Consider the following 19,164-nt stretch of genomic DNA (forward strand, 5'->3'; position numbering starts at 1 on the left):
TCCTCTCCCATAGCCGACACACGATTCCACTGGTTATCACATGTGTTCTTGACTCGAACCCATTTCCCTGTTGTTGGTAGTTGCATTAGAGTGTTCATTTAGAGTCTCTCCTCAGTCATATCCCCTCAACCGCTGTAGTCAAGCAGTTGCTTTTCCTCGGTGTTTTTACTCCCACAGTTTATCCTCTGCTTGTGGATAGTATTTTTTAGATCCCTGCAGATTGTTCAGGGACATTGCATTGCCACTAATGGAGAAGTTCTATCCATATTTCTTAATAATAAACAAAGTATTTTGCATTGAATAAACTTTGCACTGGATTTTGATCAAACTTCTGCCCCCAAAATTTAACCCCTCACACTACCTTGGTTTGCTGGTCTGTGCTCCACTTCTGCTCCGGTGCAACAGATTCCTCCTGCTGACTTCTAAGTTACTTTAGCTTGAAAAATTGTTTCTTCCAATGTTTTGTGGATTCTGTAGCTGCAGAATTTGTTCTGAGGTGTTATAACAAAATGGTTTGGAGGGTAGTTTGGTAGAGATCAGATGGGTCTAATACCTTTTTCACCATCTTAGCTCTACCCTTAATGTTTGTTTTTTTTTTATTTAATTTTTATTTTTAGTTCTAGGTATTCCCTCTCCTTCTACTCCCTCTACCACCCATTGAGAAGACAAGAAATATGACACCTATTATACATATGAAGTCATGTAAAATATATTCCCATATTAGCTGTTTTACAAAAAAACTAAAGAAACAAGGAAAATTTAAAAAGGAAATAAAAATACACTTTGATCTGTACTCTGAAACCATTAGTTCTCTATCTGGAGGTGGATGGCATTTTATAGTATGAGTCTTTGGGGTTGTGGTGGGTCACTGTATTGATGAGTTTCAAAGTTTTTTACAATTGTTGCAATATTGCTGTTATTATGCATATTTTTCTCTTAGTTCTGCTTACTTCACTAAATTTTAGTTCATCTAACTTCCCAGGGTTTTCTGAAATCATACCTTTCACCATTTCTTTCAATAATAGTATTCTATCACATCCATATATTTGTTCAGCCATTCCCCAATTGATAGGTAGCCCTTTAGTTTCCAGTTCTGTGCCATCACAAAAAGTTGCTATATTTTTATACATATGGATTCCTTTAATTTTTCATTGATGCTCTTGGAGTTTAGTCCCAGTAGAGCTATTGTTGAGTTAAAGGATGTGCAGTGTTATAGTCCTTTAGGCATAGTACCACATTGTTCTTCAGAATGACTAGACTGGTTCACAGCTTTACCAACAGTGTATTAGTGGGCCTATTTTTCCACATCTACTCCAGCATTTGTCATTTTTCTTTTCTCTCCTCCTAACCGATCTGTTGAGTATGGGGCAATACCTCAGAGTTATTTTAGGAGGCAACCAAATGGCTCAGTGGATTGAAAGTCAGGCCTAGAGACAGGAGGTCCTGGGATCAAATCTGGTTTCAGACACTTCCTAGCTGTGTGACCCCCAGCAAGTCATTTAACCCCCATTGTCTAGCCCTAACCCCTCTTCTGCCTTTGAACCAAAACAGTGTTGATTCTAAGGACAAAGGTAAGGATTTTTTTTTAAGAGTTGTTTTAATTTACATTCCTGTAATTATTAGTGATTTAGGGCATTTTTTCCCATATGATTATTGATAATTTCTATTTCTCTGGTTTAGGTATCAAAACCACATTTGTGTCATTGAAGGAATTTGATATGATTCCTTCTTTACCTATTTTTCTTTTTTTTTTTAATTTAGAATATTTTTCCATGGTTACCTGATTCATGTTCTTTCCCTCCTCTCCTCCTTCCCTCTCCCAGAGTTGACAAGCAATTCCACTGGGTTATACATGTCTCATTGTTCAAAACCCATTTCCATGTTATTCATATTTGTGGTAGAGTGATCTTTTAACATTAAAACCCTAATCATATCCTCATCAAACTACATGATTGATCATATGTTTTTCTTCTGTGTTTCTGTTCCCATGGTTCTTTCTCTGGATGTGGATCGTGTTCTTTTTTTAAAATTTATTTAATTAATTTAGAATATTTTTCCATGGTTACATGATTCATACTCTTTCCCCTCCTTCCTCCCTCCCCCACCCTGTGGTCAATGAGTAATTTAACTGGGTTTCACATGCATCATCGATCAAGACCTATTTCCATATTATTAATATTTGTAATAGAGTGATCATTTAGAGTCTACATCCCCAATCATATCCCCATTGAACTATGTGATGAAGGAAATGTTTTTCTCCTGTGTTTCAACTCCCACAGTTCTTTCTCTGGATGTGGATAGTATTTTTTCTCATAAGTACCTCAGAATTGTCCTGTATCATTGCACTGCTGCCAGTAGAGAAGTCCATTACATTTGATTGTGCCACAGTGTATCAGTCTCTGTGTACAATGTTCTCTTGGTTTTGCTGCTTTCACTCTGCATCAATTTCTGGAGGTCTTTCCAATTCACATAGAAATCTCCAGTTCATTATTCATTTCAGCACAACAGTATTTCATCCCTATCTTATACCACAATTTTTTCAGTCATTCCCCAATCCAGGAATACCTCCTCATTTTCCATTGTTTTGTCATCACAAAGAGTGTGGCTATAAATATTTTTGTACAAGTATTTTTCCCTATTATCTCTTTGGGATATAAACCTAGCAGTGGTATGGCTGGATCAAAGAGCAGGTGGTCTTTTAAATTCCAAATTGCCTTCCAGAATGGTTGGACCAATTCATAACTCCACCAGCAATTTATTAGTGTCCCAATTTTGCCACATCCATATTGGCCAGTCTTCTAGGTGTGAGGTGGTACCTAAGAGTTGTTTTTATTTGTATTTCTCTAATCAAGAGGAATTTAGAACACTTTTTCATGAGCTTATTGATATTTTTGATTTTTTCATGTGGAAACTGCCTGTTTATGTCCCTTGATCATTTGTCAATTGGCTTGATTTTTTGTGAATTTGACTTAGTTCCTTTTATATTTGGGAAATTAAACCTTTGTCATAGAGTTTTGTTATAAAAATGTTTTCCCATTTTGTTGCTTTCCTTCTAATTTTGGTTGCATTGTGTTTGTTTTAACTTTTAAATTTGATATAATCAAAATAATTCATTTTACATTTAATAATGTTCTCTATTTCTTGCTCGGTTTTAAATTCCTTCCGATCCCACAGATCTGACAAGTATGCTATTCTATGTTCGCCTAATTTATTTATGATTTCTCTATATTTGAGTCATTTCCCCATTTTGAATTTATGTTGGTATAGGGCATAAGATGTTGATCTAAACCCAATTTCCCCCATACTTTGTTTTCCAACATTTCCAGGAGTTTTTGTCAATCTTTACCTATTTTTCAAACAATTTATGTAATAGAACCAAGTGTTCTTTAAATGTTTAGTAGAATTCACTTATAAATCCATCTGTTTTTTTTCTGTTTAGATTCCATTTACGCCTTTTTAATTTTTTTTAAAGATAAAGTGATTTAAGCATTTTTATTTCCTTTTTTGCTAATCTGGACAATTTATATTTTTGGTAAACAATCCAGTTAATTTATATCATCAGATATATTGTATCGGGGCAAAATAATGCATAGTAATTGCTTTAATTTCATTGGTTGTATATTTACCCTTTTCATTTTTATACTGGCAATTTGGTTTTTTTCTAAATGCTTTCTTAATATTTCTAAAATAGAGAGAGGGTTGACCTGCTTCCAGAAAATGGAAAATTATCAAATGACAAAAGGGAAAGTTTCAGAGGAGCCCAGGAAGACTTGTGTGAACTGTTGCTGAGAAAGGAAAGCAGAAGCAAGAGAAAAAATTATATAATAACAACATTTTAAAGAAAAACAACTTTGAAAAACTTAAAAACTATATTCAATGCAACAAATAACTGTGATCCCAGAGAACTAATGACAAAGCAGGTTATCTGCCTCCTGAAAGAGACATGATAGACTCAAGGTATAGAATGAGGCTTTTTTGGACAGGATAAGAATTTATTTTGCTTAACTATGCAGATTTTTTAACAAGGACTTCCTTTTTCTTTACCTTCTTTACTTTTCTTTTTTTAAAATGTGTGTGGATGTGTGGGTGTATGAGTGTAGTTGGGAGAGAGTAGGAGAGTATTGATAGGGTTTCCAAAGGAAAGAAAAGAAGGTCATTCAAGCATTTTTTAATTTTTTTTATTTATTTTAAAGGAACATCAATAATAAAATAAGTCGGATACCTTTGAAAGCTACAGACTGAATTTACTTTATACTTAAAAGGAAAATCAAGCTATATACCAAAATTTCATGTATAATCCTCTTTTTCTGTTCTACTTTGTATATGGGAATGTTCAATTTATTTCCCGTGTGTTAAGTTCAAGATAAGAAAATTGAATACAAACAAATGCCTACTACACACAGGACTCTCTTCTAAGTGTTGAGGAATATACTCTGGTTTATCTTCGCACCACATAAATCTTTCACCTTTAACTAAGTATTGAGGAATAGTATGGTACAGAGAAAGGAGCATCAGACCGATTTGGCACCAGGGTGCTTCCATTTAAAACACTGCTCCATCACTTGCTACCCCTAGAACATTGGGCCAAAATTAATTCAACTGCTTTAGGCTTCAGTTTTAGGCTCTGTAAAGTGAGGAGGTTGAACCAAGTGACCTTTTGAGGCCTCTTCTAGTTCTAAATTCTAAGAAGGATAAACTAAGACTCAGGGCTATGACAACAAATTCTTTCACTAATGGAAAAAATAATTGTTTTCAAGACACAGGCTGGGGAGTGGGGAAGATACTGGCAATAACTCAGGGAAAAAAAGCTTTATCATAAGAGAGAGTGTTCCCACCCTCAGGAAGGTCACTCCTCATCTATCTGGCCATGGGAAAAGGGCATAACAGCAATGGGTACCTGGGAAGGATGGTGGTTTGCGAGGACTTTTACCACATGTTGACACAGGACCATGGGGCAACGTAGAGAGGGGGAAGGTAGTAAATTGGGGGCAGGTGGATGTGTCCCTCTCCTAGACATTAAGTGCTCTGGGGCAGAGCACTTAATATACCTGAGATTGATCTAAACAGACTAAAGTGAAATTGAGAAATATTTAACAAGGTTTATAAAAATGCAATATTATTAGCGTGTGGTTTTCTAAGTCAATATGCTCCATTATGTATGGTTTAGTGGTATCGTTTCTTTTGAGTTCACTACTGCTACTACTCTGGAGCCAATCCCTCCCTATTCATTAAGTAGTTTCTGCTCTGGTCCTACAATCATGGAGTAGGGAAGGATTTCATCTGGCAGAGATGGGTGTTCCCCTGCATATGTACCCTCTATATAAGTGTATGAAAATAACTTTTATTTCTTTTATCTGGTCTTTCCCCCATGGGGCAACCCTAAGGCTACTATTTATTTTATAATGTGTTAATTTAAGCTGCTTTAATTGCTATGCTAGGTTTTAGATAATATAATTAGTGTTTTAATTCTGTGCACCAGCTTCCCAAGGCAATTTTGTGAAGGCCACAATTTTGAAATCAAACAAATAAAGAATAAATAATAGCTGAGGTTATTATAGCTACACCCTCTCCCAGCAGAATTAAAACTACATATTTCACAGCAGTTTCCAAAAGGGAAAAAAAATTGCGCCATTATTCCTCTGATTTAGGTCATGCTGTGATTGATGCTAAGAGGTGGTAAGGAGGCAGTCCAATGTAGTTCAAAAAATTCAGTTTTAAACTTAATTATCAACTTTCTGAGTTGCAAGGGACCTCAGAGTTGTTTACTCAATCCCAAACCCCACTGGAATAGGAAGCCCACCCCATAGTATTCTTGAAAGACTTAGATTTGGAGTCAGAGGCCCCAGGTGAAAATCTACCACTTACAATCTGTTTGACCTAGAGTAAGTCATTCCATCTCTCTTGGTCTCAGTTTCCTCACATGCAAAATGACAGGGTTAAATTAGATGACCTCTAAGGTCCTTTACAGCTCTAAATCTATGTCAGTTGTCCTCAATAAGTGCCATCCAAACCCAACCTGAAGACCTTAGCAATGGAAAGCTCACTATCTGAAAAAATGGGCCTTTCTTGGGCAAATTCCTTTTTGTCATGGAGCCCAAGTCACCTAATTTCTAAAATGAGTGAACTATATTCAAAATATCAAAGATTCCTCATAAACTCTATGACATTATTGCCAATAACTTATTATTGGAGTTCTTGACTTTCCTATTTGAGAGGGCTTTTTTTTCCCATCACCCTTTCTTGCCTTATTAGTGCTACCTTCTTTGCTGCTGAAGAGATGCCAAAGTACTCTGAGGCACAGGAGTTAAGTGAATTGAGAATGACGTATGCCGACAGCAGAATCAACTCTGCCTTCTCACATGTTGTTCAGTTGTTTAAGTCATGTCTAACTGTGACCCAATTTGAGGGGTTTTTTTGGCAGAGATACTGGAGTGATTTGCCACTTATTTCTCCAGCTCATTTGACAGGTGAGAAAACTGAGGCAAACAGGGTTAAGTGACTTGCACAGGGCCACATAACTAGTAACTGTCTGAGGCCAGCTTTAAATTCAGGAAGACAAATTTCCTGATTCTAGGTTTGGCACTTTATCCTCTGTGCCATCTAGCACCCACGTATATTGTACGTTGTGTCAGACTCAAGGACAAATATAAAATGTCAGAGGTGGAAGGGATCTTAGGAGGTAAAAATGTTACCCATGTCTCAGAGCCAAAGCCTTGGGTTAAACTGAGATCTGGTTCAATCTTGGAGACATTACTCCAAAATCTCTCTCTTTGGCTCAGAAACCTTACCCAGGACTTGCCCAAAAGGAAACATAGTTCATTCTAGGTCGAAGTAGAAAAGATAGGAGCAGCTGGGTGGCTAAGTGGATAGAGCCAGGCCTAGAGATGGGAGGTCTAGGTTCAAACCTGACCTCAAACTTCCTAGCTGTGTGATCCTGGGCAAGTCACTTAGCCCCCATTGCCTAGCCTTTACCAATATTCTGCCTTGGAACCAATAATATTAATTCCAAGACAGAAGGTAAGGGTTTAAAAAGTATATAGAAAAGGTAAAAGAGCCCTCAGCAACTAAACAAGTACTCAGGTGAAGAATACATCAAATACTAAATGGACTTTATTTCATCAACAATTTGATTATCTCCAGGGTTTTCTGAGAGCATTTTTTATAGCACAAAAGTATTCCATCATGGTTACAATACCACAACTTGTTCAGCCATTTCCCAATTGATGGGCATAAATCCCTTTGATTTCCTGTTCTTTGACACCACAAAAAGAGCTGCTATAAATATTTTTGTTCATATAGCTTTTCTTTTTTCTCTCTTTGGGATACAGATCTAGTAGTACTATTGCCAGCAAAAGGTATGTGCAATTTTTTAGCCCTTTGTTCGCAAAACCAAATTGCTTCCCAGAATGGTTGGATCAGTTCACAACTCCACCAACAGTGCATTAGTGTCTTAATTTTCCCACATCCCCTACAATATTTGTCATTTTCCTTTTCTCTTCATCCCCTCCATTTTATTATTTTTATTTTTTTAAACTTATACCTTTTGTCTTAGAATCAATACTATGTGTTGGTTCTAAGGCAGAAGAGCAATAAGGGGTAGTTATTGAAGGTTAGGTGACTTGCCCAGGGTCACATAGCTAGGAAGTGTCTGAGGCCAACTTTGAACCTAGGACTGCCTATCTCTGAGCCTAGCTCTCAATACACAGAGTCTCCTAGATGCCCCTTAATTTTTAAATTATTTTTCAATTAAAATTTTTTACTTATTTTTTCATCTGGGGGGGATGAAAAAATTTGAAGACAAGAAAACAGAGGCCAAGAAAGGAGAAATTATGTGTCCAGTCAAGCATGGTATAATGGAAAAAGCATTGGATCTTCCAAAAGACCTGGCTTTTAGCCCTGGCTCTACCATTTACTGCTATTTGACGTTGGGCAAATCACATATTCTTCCTGAGCCACAGTTTCCTCCTCTTTAAAATGAACCCTTAAATCCTCAAGTTAGAAAGGGTTTTCCAGGTCATCTTTACAGAGTCACAGAGTTCCAGGTTTGGAATGGGCCTTAGATGCTAAATCCTTCTACCTCCCAAGGAAGCCCATTTTCCTTCTGGATGGCATGAATTGTCAGCTGAAATATGCCCTTCTGCTACTTTCTTTGTTGCATTGTTCTTAATTCTAATTGCTGCTTCCAAGAAGAAAAATCTAATCCCTCTTCCATGGTCTATAGTTCCCTCACTGTTCTGGTCAGCTCTCCTCTAAATGTACTTCAACTCGTCAATGAATAAACATTTAGCTAGCACTTGGTATGTGCCAGGCATGGTGCTATGTGCTAGATTTCAAAGAAAGTCAAAAAGATTCCTCCCCCTTAAGGAGCTAACATTCTAATGGGAGAAACACATGCAAATAACTACATAATATAAGTATATAGAGAAATCAGATGGAGGTAGACTAAATGGTGAAGGAAAAAAAAGTTTAGGGGATTGAAAAGGCCTCCTGTAGAAGATGGGATTTGTGCTTGTCAATCTCTTTTCTAAAATGTGGTGTCCAGAGCTGAACATAACACTGCAGATACAGTCTGACAAGAGCAGAATACAAAACCACAAAATCTCAGGGTTGGAAGGGACCTGAGGGAGCTTCTAGATAGGACCAGATAGGACCTGAAAAAGAAATATTTTCAACATTTCCAACAAGAAGTCACACAGTGATGGTAAGATTTCATTATTTGGAATTTTTTTCTTATGTCAAGCTGAAATCTGTCTTGGCAACTTCCATATATTGCTCTTCCCTCTTGGATCTAGTAGAATAAATCTAATCCCTTTTCCTGTCTTTCACATATTTAATGAAAGTGTAATTTTCTTTGCTTAAAACTAAAATAACCCTGGTTCCTCTTTTGTTTGGCATCATCTCTGGCCCTCACCACCCTGATTACTCTTCTTTGTAGGCACAGTATGCCAAGGTCCTTCTTAAAAGGTGCCTCCCAGAATTGAATATGATGTCCCAGATGTCATCTGAGCAGGGCAGGAGGTAACAGGACAATCACTGTCAGTGTTCTGGACATGTTGACTCTTAGTGTAATATTGTATTAGCTTTTTTGGCTTCTCTGTTGAAATGTTGACTCATTGAGCCTGAAGTCAACTAAAATTAAAATTCCAGATATAGTAGGACCTCATTACATGAACTCAACACAAGTGAATTCATTCAGGGGTATGTGATGGGCAAGCAAAAAAATGTGAAATAAAAATTTTAATTATGTGCTAAATCCATACCATTTTCCTCAAGTGGTATAAAGGCTTATAGCAGTTCACCCAATCATGTTTGTTTTTACTTTGAGAAGGATTAGTATGAATCTTGACTTTGTTTTGCCCCAAAGATAAGCTCCTACATCAGTCTTTTTTTTTTAAACCCCTATCTTCCATCTTAGAATCTATACCAAGTATTAGTTCCAAGGCCAAAGAGTGGTAAGAGCTAGGCAATGAGAGTTAAATAACTTGCCCATGGTCACATGACTAGGAAATGTCTGAGGTCAGATTTGAACCCAGGATCTTCTATCTCTAGTCCTGGTTCTCAATCACCTAGCTGCCCCCCCCCCAGTCTTTATCTCGAATTCCTGATTATAATAAGTCCTGTCCAAGTCAGAGCAGTGTTTCTCTTTGCTTCATTTAGTTATTAATAGTGGTCCCATAATACAAGAATAGTCATGCAGAGCTCAAAGCACAAAGTAGCTCTGATAAACCTAAGAAAAGTGGCAAAGTGCTTAGGTTATGGTTAAATAAATACTTATTAAATAGTGAGGTTTACTATTATGCATGATTTTCAATTTATATGAAGGCTTAGAACATATCGGTTACATAAAATGAGTTCCTTTTGTATTTTTCACAGGGGAATTGACTCTGCCATGCCTAAAACAACTTATGAAGTTATTTTTTTTGAACATCAGTGAAGTACTTTACATTCTTTTTTATTGCATTTTGTTTTCCTACATTTGATTTATCAACTTGCACAAATCTTTGGATCATTCTTCAAGAGAATGATCACCAAGTGAACATCAACCAATTTTGTAGATTGCCAACCTTTTGAATCTAATCATTTAGCCAGTTCTTCTATTTTAAACCCTTACCTTTTGGCTTAGAATCAATACTGAGTATTGGTTCCAAAGCAGAAGGGCAATAAAGGTGAGGCATTGGGGGCAGGGTTAAGTGACTTGCCCAGGGTCACCATCTGAAAGTATCTGAGACTAGATTTGAACCCCAAGACCTCCCATCTCTAGGCCTGGCTCTCTATTCTACTTAACCTATTCTACGGGCCAGTTCTAATTCTACCTAACAACTTTAATTTAGGACAATTCTCTCCATCTAAATATACTATATCTATATCTATATATACTATCTCTCTATATATATAATATACACATATATCCACTATATAGCATTTCTATGATATTATTATAGTAACTCTATTAAAAAAGGAAATGAGATTTGCTTGATTTACTTTGTTCTTGTTAATGACTTGCTGTCTCAGGGGCAGCGAGGTGACTTAATGGATAGAGGGCCAGGCCTAGAGACAAGAGGTCCTGGACCTCAGACACTTTCTAGCTGTGTGACCTTGAGCAAGTCACTTAACCCTCATTGCCTAGCCCTTACCACTCTTCTGCTTTGGAATCCGCTATTGATTCCAAGATAGAAGATAAGGGTTTTTGAAGAAAGACCTGCTCTCTTGGTAATTGCTTGTGAGGTCTTAAACTGTAGTGATTAAAATAGTGGAAGATATAAATTGTGATAGATATGAGAGGGTGAGTAAATTTGACTGCAGAAATATGTTTCACTACAGTGTCTTGGGTTTTAAAATCAAATATAAGGTGGTCGCCAGGGAAAGATTCCCAATTATTCAAATACCCAAGTCAATTGGGTTTTATAGAGATTTTAATTAACAATACAATGAGTAATCAAAGAAAGAGAGAGAGAGAGTAAGAAAGGAATAAGTATGAAGGGCCTCAAGCCAATATGGCCTAGACCTGAGTCTTAAAAGAGAAATCAGTCAGTTTTTTAACACTCACCACAAGGTCTGACTAAACAAGGATACTAGTGACACCAGGCCAGCGTCCTTCCTCAAAGAGTCTTCCAGCCAGAGATTGTTTCAAAGGGCCTCTCTCAAGAGCCTCCAGAGCTCCTACCCAGAGGGACAGAGCCCCTCAGAGGAGCTCTTCAAGGAGCTCTCCTCCAGAATGAGAGTCAGAAATCGAGTTCCTTTGCTCTTCTCTGAGCTCTTATTTTTAAGGACAAAATCTCCTCTGTCACCTCCCCTAAATCCTTACATCTACCAATCACTGTAGATGTTTCTAAAGGACCGCCCATTTTGAATTCACAGCTGAGTAGTTTTAATCTCTTTAGTAAATCAGGAAAAAATGCTGCTGTGTCGACAAATTTCATTAAGAAAAAACCTCTGAATAAGTTATCACCCTTTTAGATTTAAGTAGTTTACAAGTTGCCCCACCTTTATAGGTACTTAGTATCCCATTGTATCAATTCTAAAACAGTCATGACTCAAAGAACTTCCTGTCCCTTCCATAAGCATGGATCAAAGTACTTTCATTGTTTAGCAAGCCGTTTTCTGTCCTAAGCAGTCTTAAGTAGGGTGGAGCAGGGACACTCCCATAGCTAGGAGCCCCCACACTCAAGTAGAGTTCTCACCATCTGCTAGGGAATTTTTTTAAGTAGAAGATTCCCCAATGGGGGAAACCCCTAACATTCATAAGTCTAAGAAATTTTGAGGTTTACATGCTCATGATAATTGCTTCCCTTTCTAAATTCTCACAAACCTTCCTTTTAATAGTGTGTGACACTATAAGCTAATTGGTTAATGTGCTACTTTCCTAAATCCTACAGAAGGATAATATAATTAAGTATCTAGCATGGGAGTACAATATTTGAGTTGTTCTTCTAGCATCACTATTCTCAGATCACCAGCTCACAAATCCTCTCAGTTCCTTTCTAGTACATCCGGAATAGCCTTCCAGAAGGGTGCAGTGCCTTGCCTGACCACCAGAGGACAATTGACCTACAGAAACCTACATTACTACCCCATTGTCCTAGTATACAATTTCAAGCAGCAGCACTAATTGGTTTCTGAATTGAATCTGTGGATGAAATGACATGACTCAACATATCGACAATATGAAATCTACAGCTCTAGAACCCTTACGTGGCATCTGGATTAAGAATATATTAAACAAAACAGAAATAAAAAGAAATAGGTTAAGCCATCCTACATGTAGCAGGATGCCTCCAGGCATTTCCCCAAATCTCCTCCCACTTAGTCTTCATTTCTTCCAGATGTGGCTGGGGAAATTCCCAAACCACTTGTGTCTGGAGATTTTGGTCCAGGGCCTCTTCTCTGGAACAGAGACTATTCCAAGGAAAGTCAAGGGAAGACTGGAGAGAGAAATATCTTTCTCCTCCAGGTCACTCACATGATAGAAAGAAACCACAATAACCACCAATCTTGGGATTGATCTGAATCATCTTTGCAGCCCTGCTCTTCAGGGCCCTCAGAGAGCAACTTAAGGTTTTAGCTCCACCACCGGCTGCCCAGTATTCCTCCCATCATTTCATGGAGCCATAATATTCTCAATCTAGTGGCAGGCCTACTATCTACATGTTATTATTGCTTAATTGTTTTCAGTCATGTCCAATTCTTCATGACTCCTTTGGGGTTTTCTTGGCAAAGATACTGGAGTGGTTTGCCATTTCCTTCTCCAGTTCACTTGACAGATGAGGAAACTGAGGCAAACGGGATTAAGTGACTTGCCCCAGGTCGGACAGCTACTAAGTGTCTGAGGCTAGATTTGACCCTACACTGTATTCACTGACCCACTGATCCATTGCTTCCATGGTGGCCTGCATAGTGATCCAGAAATCTGAATCTCAAGGGCAGCGGGTAGAAGAGTAAATTAGCCAGTCTTGGGATGCCAATGTCCAGATCTCATCCTTTTTATCCTATTGCCCTCTGCTGGTTTTGAATACCCATACCGTAGCATTTCAGTGGGGGGGGGGGGAAGGGAGCAGAAAGGGTGACCAGAATCTCTCTGCCATCCCCTCTCTCTGAATTTTCATTATCACCCTGACAAAATAAGCCAACTAGATAAGTAAACAGGGAATGGATTCAGGTTACAGATGTTTTAGAGTTTTGTCGGGAATTGGAGCCAAATTCACTAGCCTTTGATTTCTTTTTGTGAAAATTGGAACATCTGCTTTTCTCCAGTATTCTGGCATCTCTCCTGTTCTCTACAGTCATTCCAAGGTTATCGATAATGATTCAGCAATGACATTTTGAGGTTCTTGAAGAACCCTTGCCAGGCAAGTCAAACTACCAGCATTCTCTTGTCCACCACCTTCTCTCAGACTTCAGTGGAGACAGACTAGAACCCTGATCCCAGGAGCTTTAGGAAGAACAGTGCCACTCCCAGACCACTGACACTGCTTCCAATTCAATCCCTGAAGTCATCATTGGGGGGAGTAGCTCTTGTGGTGAAGGGGGAGCCATATTAGCCAACTGCAACCCATAGACCATGCAAGCTACCTAGCCAAAATAATAAAGCCTCCTGAGGAAGATATAATAGGTTCAGTGAGTCAAACTACCACCATTATTTCTCCCTCAACCAGCAGACTAAGAGCACAAAGAATAGCAGCTCCCCTCATACCACCAACCTTGCTTCCGGCCCAGCTCCCACAGCCATCATCTAGGAAATTAAGCTTTCTAAAGATGTGACCTGGGCTCTGAATGTACTTCTGTACATCTGCTCTTTAGTCATAGCTATTTAAGACTTTTTTTATTTTAAAAAGGAAAAAAATAAAGTAAGAACTTAAGAAAATCCTCACCACCAGAGTCTTTGATATAAAATGTCTCAATATGAGAAAGAGTTATTATTTTACCATTGGAAATAAAAATAAAAAGGAGGCTTTACCAGCTGCTTTGCTGCTAAGGATCTTAAGGACCATTAAGATTTCCTACCCAACTTGTTGTTGAAATATCCTTTATGTGTTATTTCTCCCTATTAAAATGTGAGCTCCTAAGAGCAGGGACTGTGCTGTTTTTATATTTAAATCAATAGCATTTAGACAGTGCTTTGCATGCAGGACAGTATTAAATACATTTTCTTTTTTTCCTTCTTTCCTTCCCTCCTTCCTTCTTTTCTTCCCTCCCTCCCTCCTTCCTTCCTTCCTTCCTTCCTTCCTTCCTTCCTTCCTTCCTTCGTTCCTTCCTTCATTCCTTTCTTCCTTCTTTCTTTCTTTCTTTCCTTCCTTCCTTCCTTCCTTCCTTCCTTCCTTCCTTCCTTCCTTCCTTCCTTCCTTCCTTCCTTCCTATAGTTCTTAAGGATCTTTTCCCAGTGATTTAAACTCCTTGAGGGCAACAAAGTGCTCTCTTACTGACTCTTCATTTATCTTTAACATTAATGTCTTATTAACTAATTATGTTCCATCTTTTTCAGCAGGAAAACCATTCTCTTTGATAGAAGAAACAAAAGCAAAACAAGAGAGATGAGTAGTTCTGCTTTTGTTTTTATCATCCATCATTATTTTCCTGTCCAACCTGAATAGTCCTTCTTTTGAGGCTTCTTTTGCTCTAGTTTACCTAAAAAATCTCTTTGAGTTATCCTCAGCATTCATCAACAGATTCAGTTCATCCTGGGCTTTAGCACTCTTAACAATATTCTTACAAGATCATCCTACTTTTTAAAAGTTCTTCTTTTATTACTGGCTCCAAATTCTATCACACACACATATATGCACGTGTAGAAATATATAGGGAAGTATGTGTGTATATGTGTAGGGTGTCTTTTCACCAAATTGAGGTTGGTTAAACAAATTTGCTCAGCATTCACATTGGTATCTTTTCTTCCTCACTGGAATGGTTTCTCTTTGCATTTTCAGCATTTGATTCTCAAAAGTTTCCCATCCAGTCTTGTCTCCTCTCACCCCCAAAACTGAATCTTGTGTTATAATTGGGATAGTATTTGAGCCACTAGTATCACTAGATTGTGGTGAAGATCACAAGAGACCTTGGATAGAATGTTCTACAAGAAGAATAAGAGCTACTGTCATTACTGCTGAAGCTGCTGGCAGGATTCATGGGGCTATACATCTCCAGTCTGTGATAATCAGTCAGAAGCAAGGCAGCAAAGCAATCCTGGTACTCCTGCTTAATTGACTCTCTATTGTACTCCCCACAGCAGCTGTCTCATTCTTTGTTGAGAAGACAAAGGCCATTTGCCATTTGCCATAAGCTCCCCTACTTTTGGTTTCAAAACTCCTTTATATCATATTCCCCATTTACTTCTCCCTTATCTCAGTCTCTGATGACAAGTGGTGGCTTTTCTCCCCATGGAAGCAAATTCCTCTAGTTGTACCTTTGATTCCACCACAGATATGCCCCCACAATCATTTCCCTTCTCCACAATATTTAGTCTCTCCCTATATAATGGTGTTGTTCCTGCTACCAACAACCACCCAGGTTTCCCCAATTCTTAAAAAACCTCTCATTTGACCAAGATTTCCCAAGGCTTTTATTTTATAGTTCTCCTTCCATTCACAGTCAGCTTCCTAGAAAAGGGCATCTCCATTTGTCATTTCCACTTTCTCTCCTCTCATTCACTTCTCATTCCCTTGCAATTTGTGCTCGGATCTCCTTACTCAACTAAAACTACTCTCCAAAGTTGCCAATGTCTTGTCTTAATTACCTTACTTCTTTCTTTACACACTCTCTTATAACCTCACTGGCTTCATGGGTTTATCATCATCTTTATGCAGATGATTCCCAAATCTGTATATCCCACCCTACCTAGAACCTTCCGTTACAAACCTAACTACTTTTAGATATTTTGAACTGGGTGTTTCATAGGTGTATCAAACTCGGAATGTCCAAAACAGAATTTATTATTTCCCCCTAAACCTATCCCCTCTTACCAACTTTTTTATTTTAATTAAGAGCACATTGATCCCACAAAGTACCCAGATTCCCAATCTTTTTTTTTTTGTTATTGTTCTTCAGTTGTACCCAACTCTTTGTGACCCCTGGAGTTTTCTTGGCCTAGACCCTGGAGTTGTTTGCCATTTCCTTCTCTAACTCATTTTACAGATGAGGAAACTGAAGCAAACAATTTGCCCAGGGTCACAAAGCTAATAAGTGCCTGAGGTCAGGTACTTGAACTCAGGAATATAAGTCTTGCTGGTTCCAGGTCTAGCCACCACAACACCTAGCTGTCTTAAAGTCTAAGTCATCCTTAACTCCTCATTCTCCAATACCTCACGTATCCCATCAGGTGCCTCTGGCATCTATCTTCTCTCTGTTCACAAGACTACCACCTTAGCTCAGGCCTTATTACCACTCTCCTAGTCTATTGTTATAGCCTTCTATTTTATCTCTCTCTTTTCCAATTTTTCCTCCACACAACTGCCAAAGTGGATAATTCTAAAATAGGCCTCAAATCATGGCAAACCCTCTGCTCAATCAACTCCAGTTATTCCCTGATATTTCTAGGATCAAGTATAAATTCCTCTATTTGACAACCTATGTTGTAACTCTTTTCCTTCCCAGTCTTATGAAATATTATTCCCTTTCACTTACTCCTTGGTCTAAACATCTAGGCTCTCTCTCTCTCTCTCTCTCTCTCTCTCTCTCTCTCTCTCTCTCTCTCTCTCTCTCTGTCTCTCTCTCTGTCTCTCTCTCTGTCTGTCTCTCTCTCTTTCTCTCTCTCTCTCTTTCTCTCTCTCTCTCTCTGTCTCTCTCTCTGTCTCTCTCTGTCTCTGTCTCTGTCTCTGTCTCTCTTTCTCTCTCTCTCTTTCTGTCTCTCTCTCTCTCTCTGTCTCTCTCTCTGTCTCTCTCTCTTTCTCTCTCTCTCTGTCTGTCTGTCTGTCTGTCTCTCTCTCTCTCTCTCTCTCTCTCTCTCTCTCTCTCTCTCTCTCTCTCTCTCTCTCTTCCCCCTTTTAAAAATAAGAACCCTTACCTTCTGCAGTTGGTTCCAAGGCAGAAGGTTGGTAAGGACTAGGCAATGGGGATTAAATGACTTTCCCAGAGTCACATAGTATGTCTGAAGCCAGATTGGAAACCAGGACCTCCAGACTCTGGGCCTGGCTCTCAGTACACTGGCTGCTATCCAAAGCTCAACAATTTTACTTTCTTAGAAACATCTTTAAGACAGAGGGACAAGGGTTGGGCAAATGGGGCTAAGTGACTTGCCCAGGGTCACACAGCTAGGAAGTGTCTGAGGTCAGATTTGAATATAGGACCTCCTGTCTCTAGGCCTGACTCTCAATCCACTGAGTCACCCAGATGCCCCCTCTTGTTTCTCTTACAGACAACATTCCGTGTCCTATCTCTGGGCTATTTCTCCATGCTAGAAATGTAATTTTACCTCATAGCATCCCCCATTCTTTTCAAAACCCAGCCCAAGTGACATCTTACATGAGACTTTTCCTGACCCCCCACTATTGCTAGTGACTGTCCTCCCAATTATCTTGTACTTACTTTGTGTCTATTATGCATATACAGAGAGGATATATACATGCACATATATACTGTGTCCAAAAAGTCTTAGAGTAGCTTTAAACTTTAATAGCCTCAGAAGTACAGGATAAATGCTAAACACTTATGAAATATCATTTGAAAGTTTGTATTGACTTCCTTGGCACTTGTTTAATTTTGTGAAATTTGAATAAAAGTTATTTTTGAGTTTAACAAAACAAGGAACCATGGCATAATGATTTGCATGTGACAGTTTTAAGATGATACTTCCTCAGATCAATTAGAGGATGTCTTCTTTTTTGGTCTCACCTTGGTCACATCATCTGTCTCCATTATACTTTTTCACATCAAAACTGTCCATATGTATTATTCTTTGGATGATCTTAAGGCTAGAATTACACATGCAATCCTTTCGGTTACTGAGCAGCAGGTGACAAAAATGTATACAAAGTTTAAAAATTAACTAGAGCAATGTATAGCACAAGATGGTGCTTATATTGAATTTTGATCAGAAACATCAATACTTAAAAAATTTAAATCATTACATTTTCACATTTGGGGGTAAATTTGTACTACTGAAGTTATTCAACCTTAAAACTTCTCTAAGACATTTGGATACCCTGTCTAAGGTGTGGGGTAGGAGATAAAGAGTTAACTTCATAGTCAGGAAGACCTAGGTGCAAGTCCTACCTACCTCTCATAAATACTAGCTATATGACTCTGGACAAGTCACTTCACTTCTCAGTGACCCTGGCAACAAAGACTATACTTGTTAGAGAAAGTGCTAATCTATATTAGTAGAGAAAAGTTCCTTACTTGGAGTTGCTTTTATTAATGATATATAAGTTCAATTAAAAATATATTTGATGAGCCAGGTCCAGAGACAGGAGGTCTTGGGTTCAAATATGACCTCAGACCCTTCCTAGCTGTGTGACCCTGGGCAAGTCACTTCACCCCCATTGCCTAGCCCTTACCACTCTTCTGCCTTGGAACCAATACACAGTATGGATTCTAAGATGGAAGGTGAGGGTTTAAAACAATATATGTACATGTATATTTGATTACATATTCTTCTCCCTCACCCATACTATAATCTTCTTGAGGGCAGAAATGGTTTCATTTTTATCCTTGTATCCTCAGCCCCTGGTACAGTTCTTGGCACACAGTAGGTACTTAGTACACCCTTTTTGAAAGATTCAGAAGCTATGAAGATTAGATTTCACCACCCTTTCTTCCTAGGATTATGTGTTCTCAGGTATTTTAAAGATTTAAAGATTATGTAGTGACCCTTCCTTGTTCCAAAGCTAGGCTTTCTTGTAATGATTGAGAATATTATTATGGTTTATATTTCTATAGCAGTGAACATACAAAGTTTATTTACCACCTTCATTTAAAAAAAGAGAAAACAGAAGCCCAGAAGAGAAGAGCCAGGACAACTGGCTTCAAATCCAGCGATCTTTTCATTACACAGAGGGCTCCACAAATCCTCTCTCCCCCCTCCCCAAATCTGGGATTTCAAAATCTTTTAGGAACTTTGTATTCCAATAAGAACACTCAACCGGGAATCAGGAGATTTGGGATCCAGGCCTGGCTCTCTCTTGTGTGACCTCAGGCAAGTCAGTTCTCTCCTTTGCAAAACGAGCAATGACGTTT

Source organism: Monodelphis domestica, chromosome 1 (assembly GCF_027887165.1).
Source record: "Monodelphis domestica isolate mMonDom1 chromosome 1, mMonDom1.pri, whole genome shotgun sequence".
Classification (NCBI taxonomy): Eukaryota; Metazoa; Chordata; class Mammalia; order Didelphimorphia; family Didelphidae; genus Monodelphis; species Monodelphis domestica.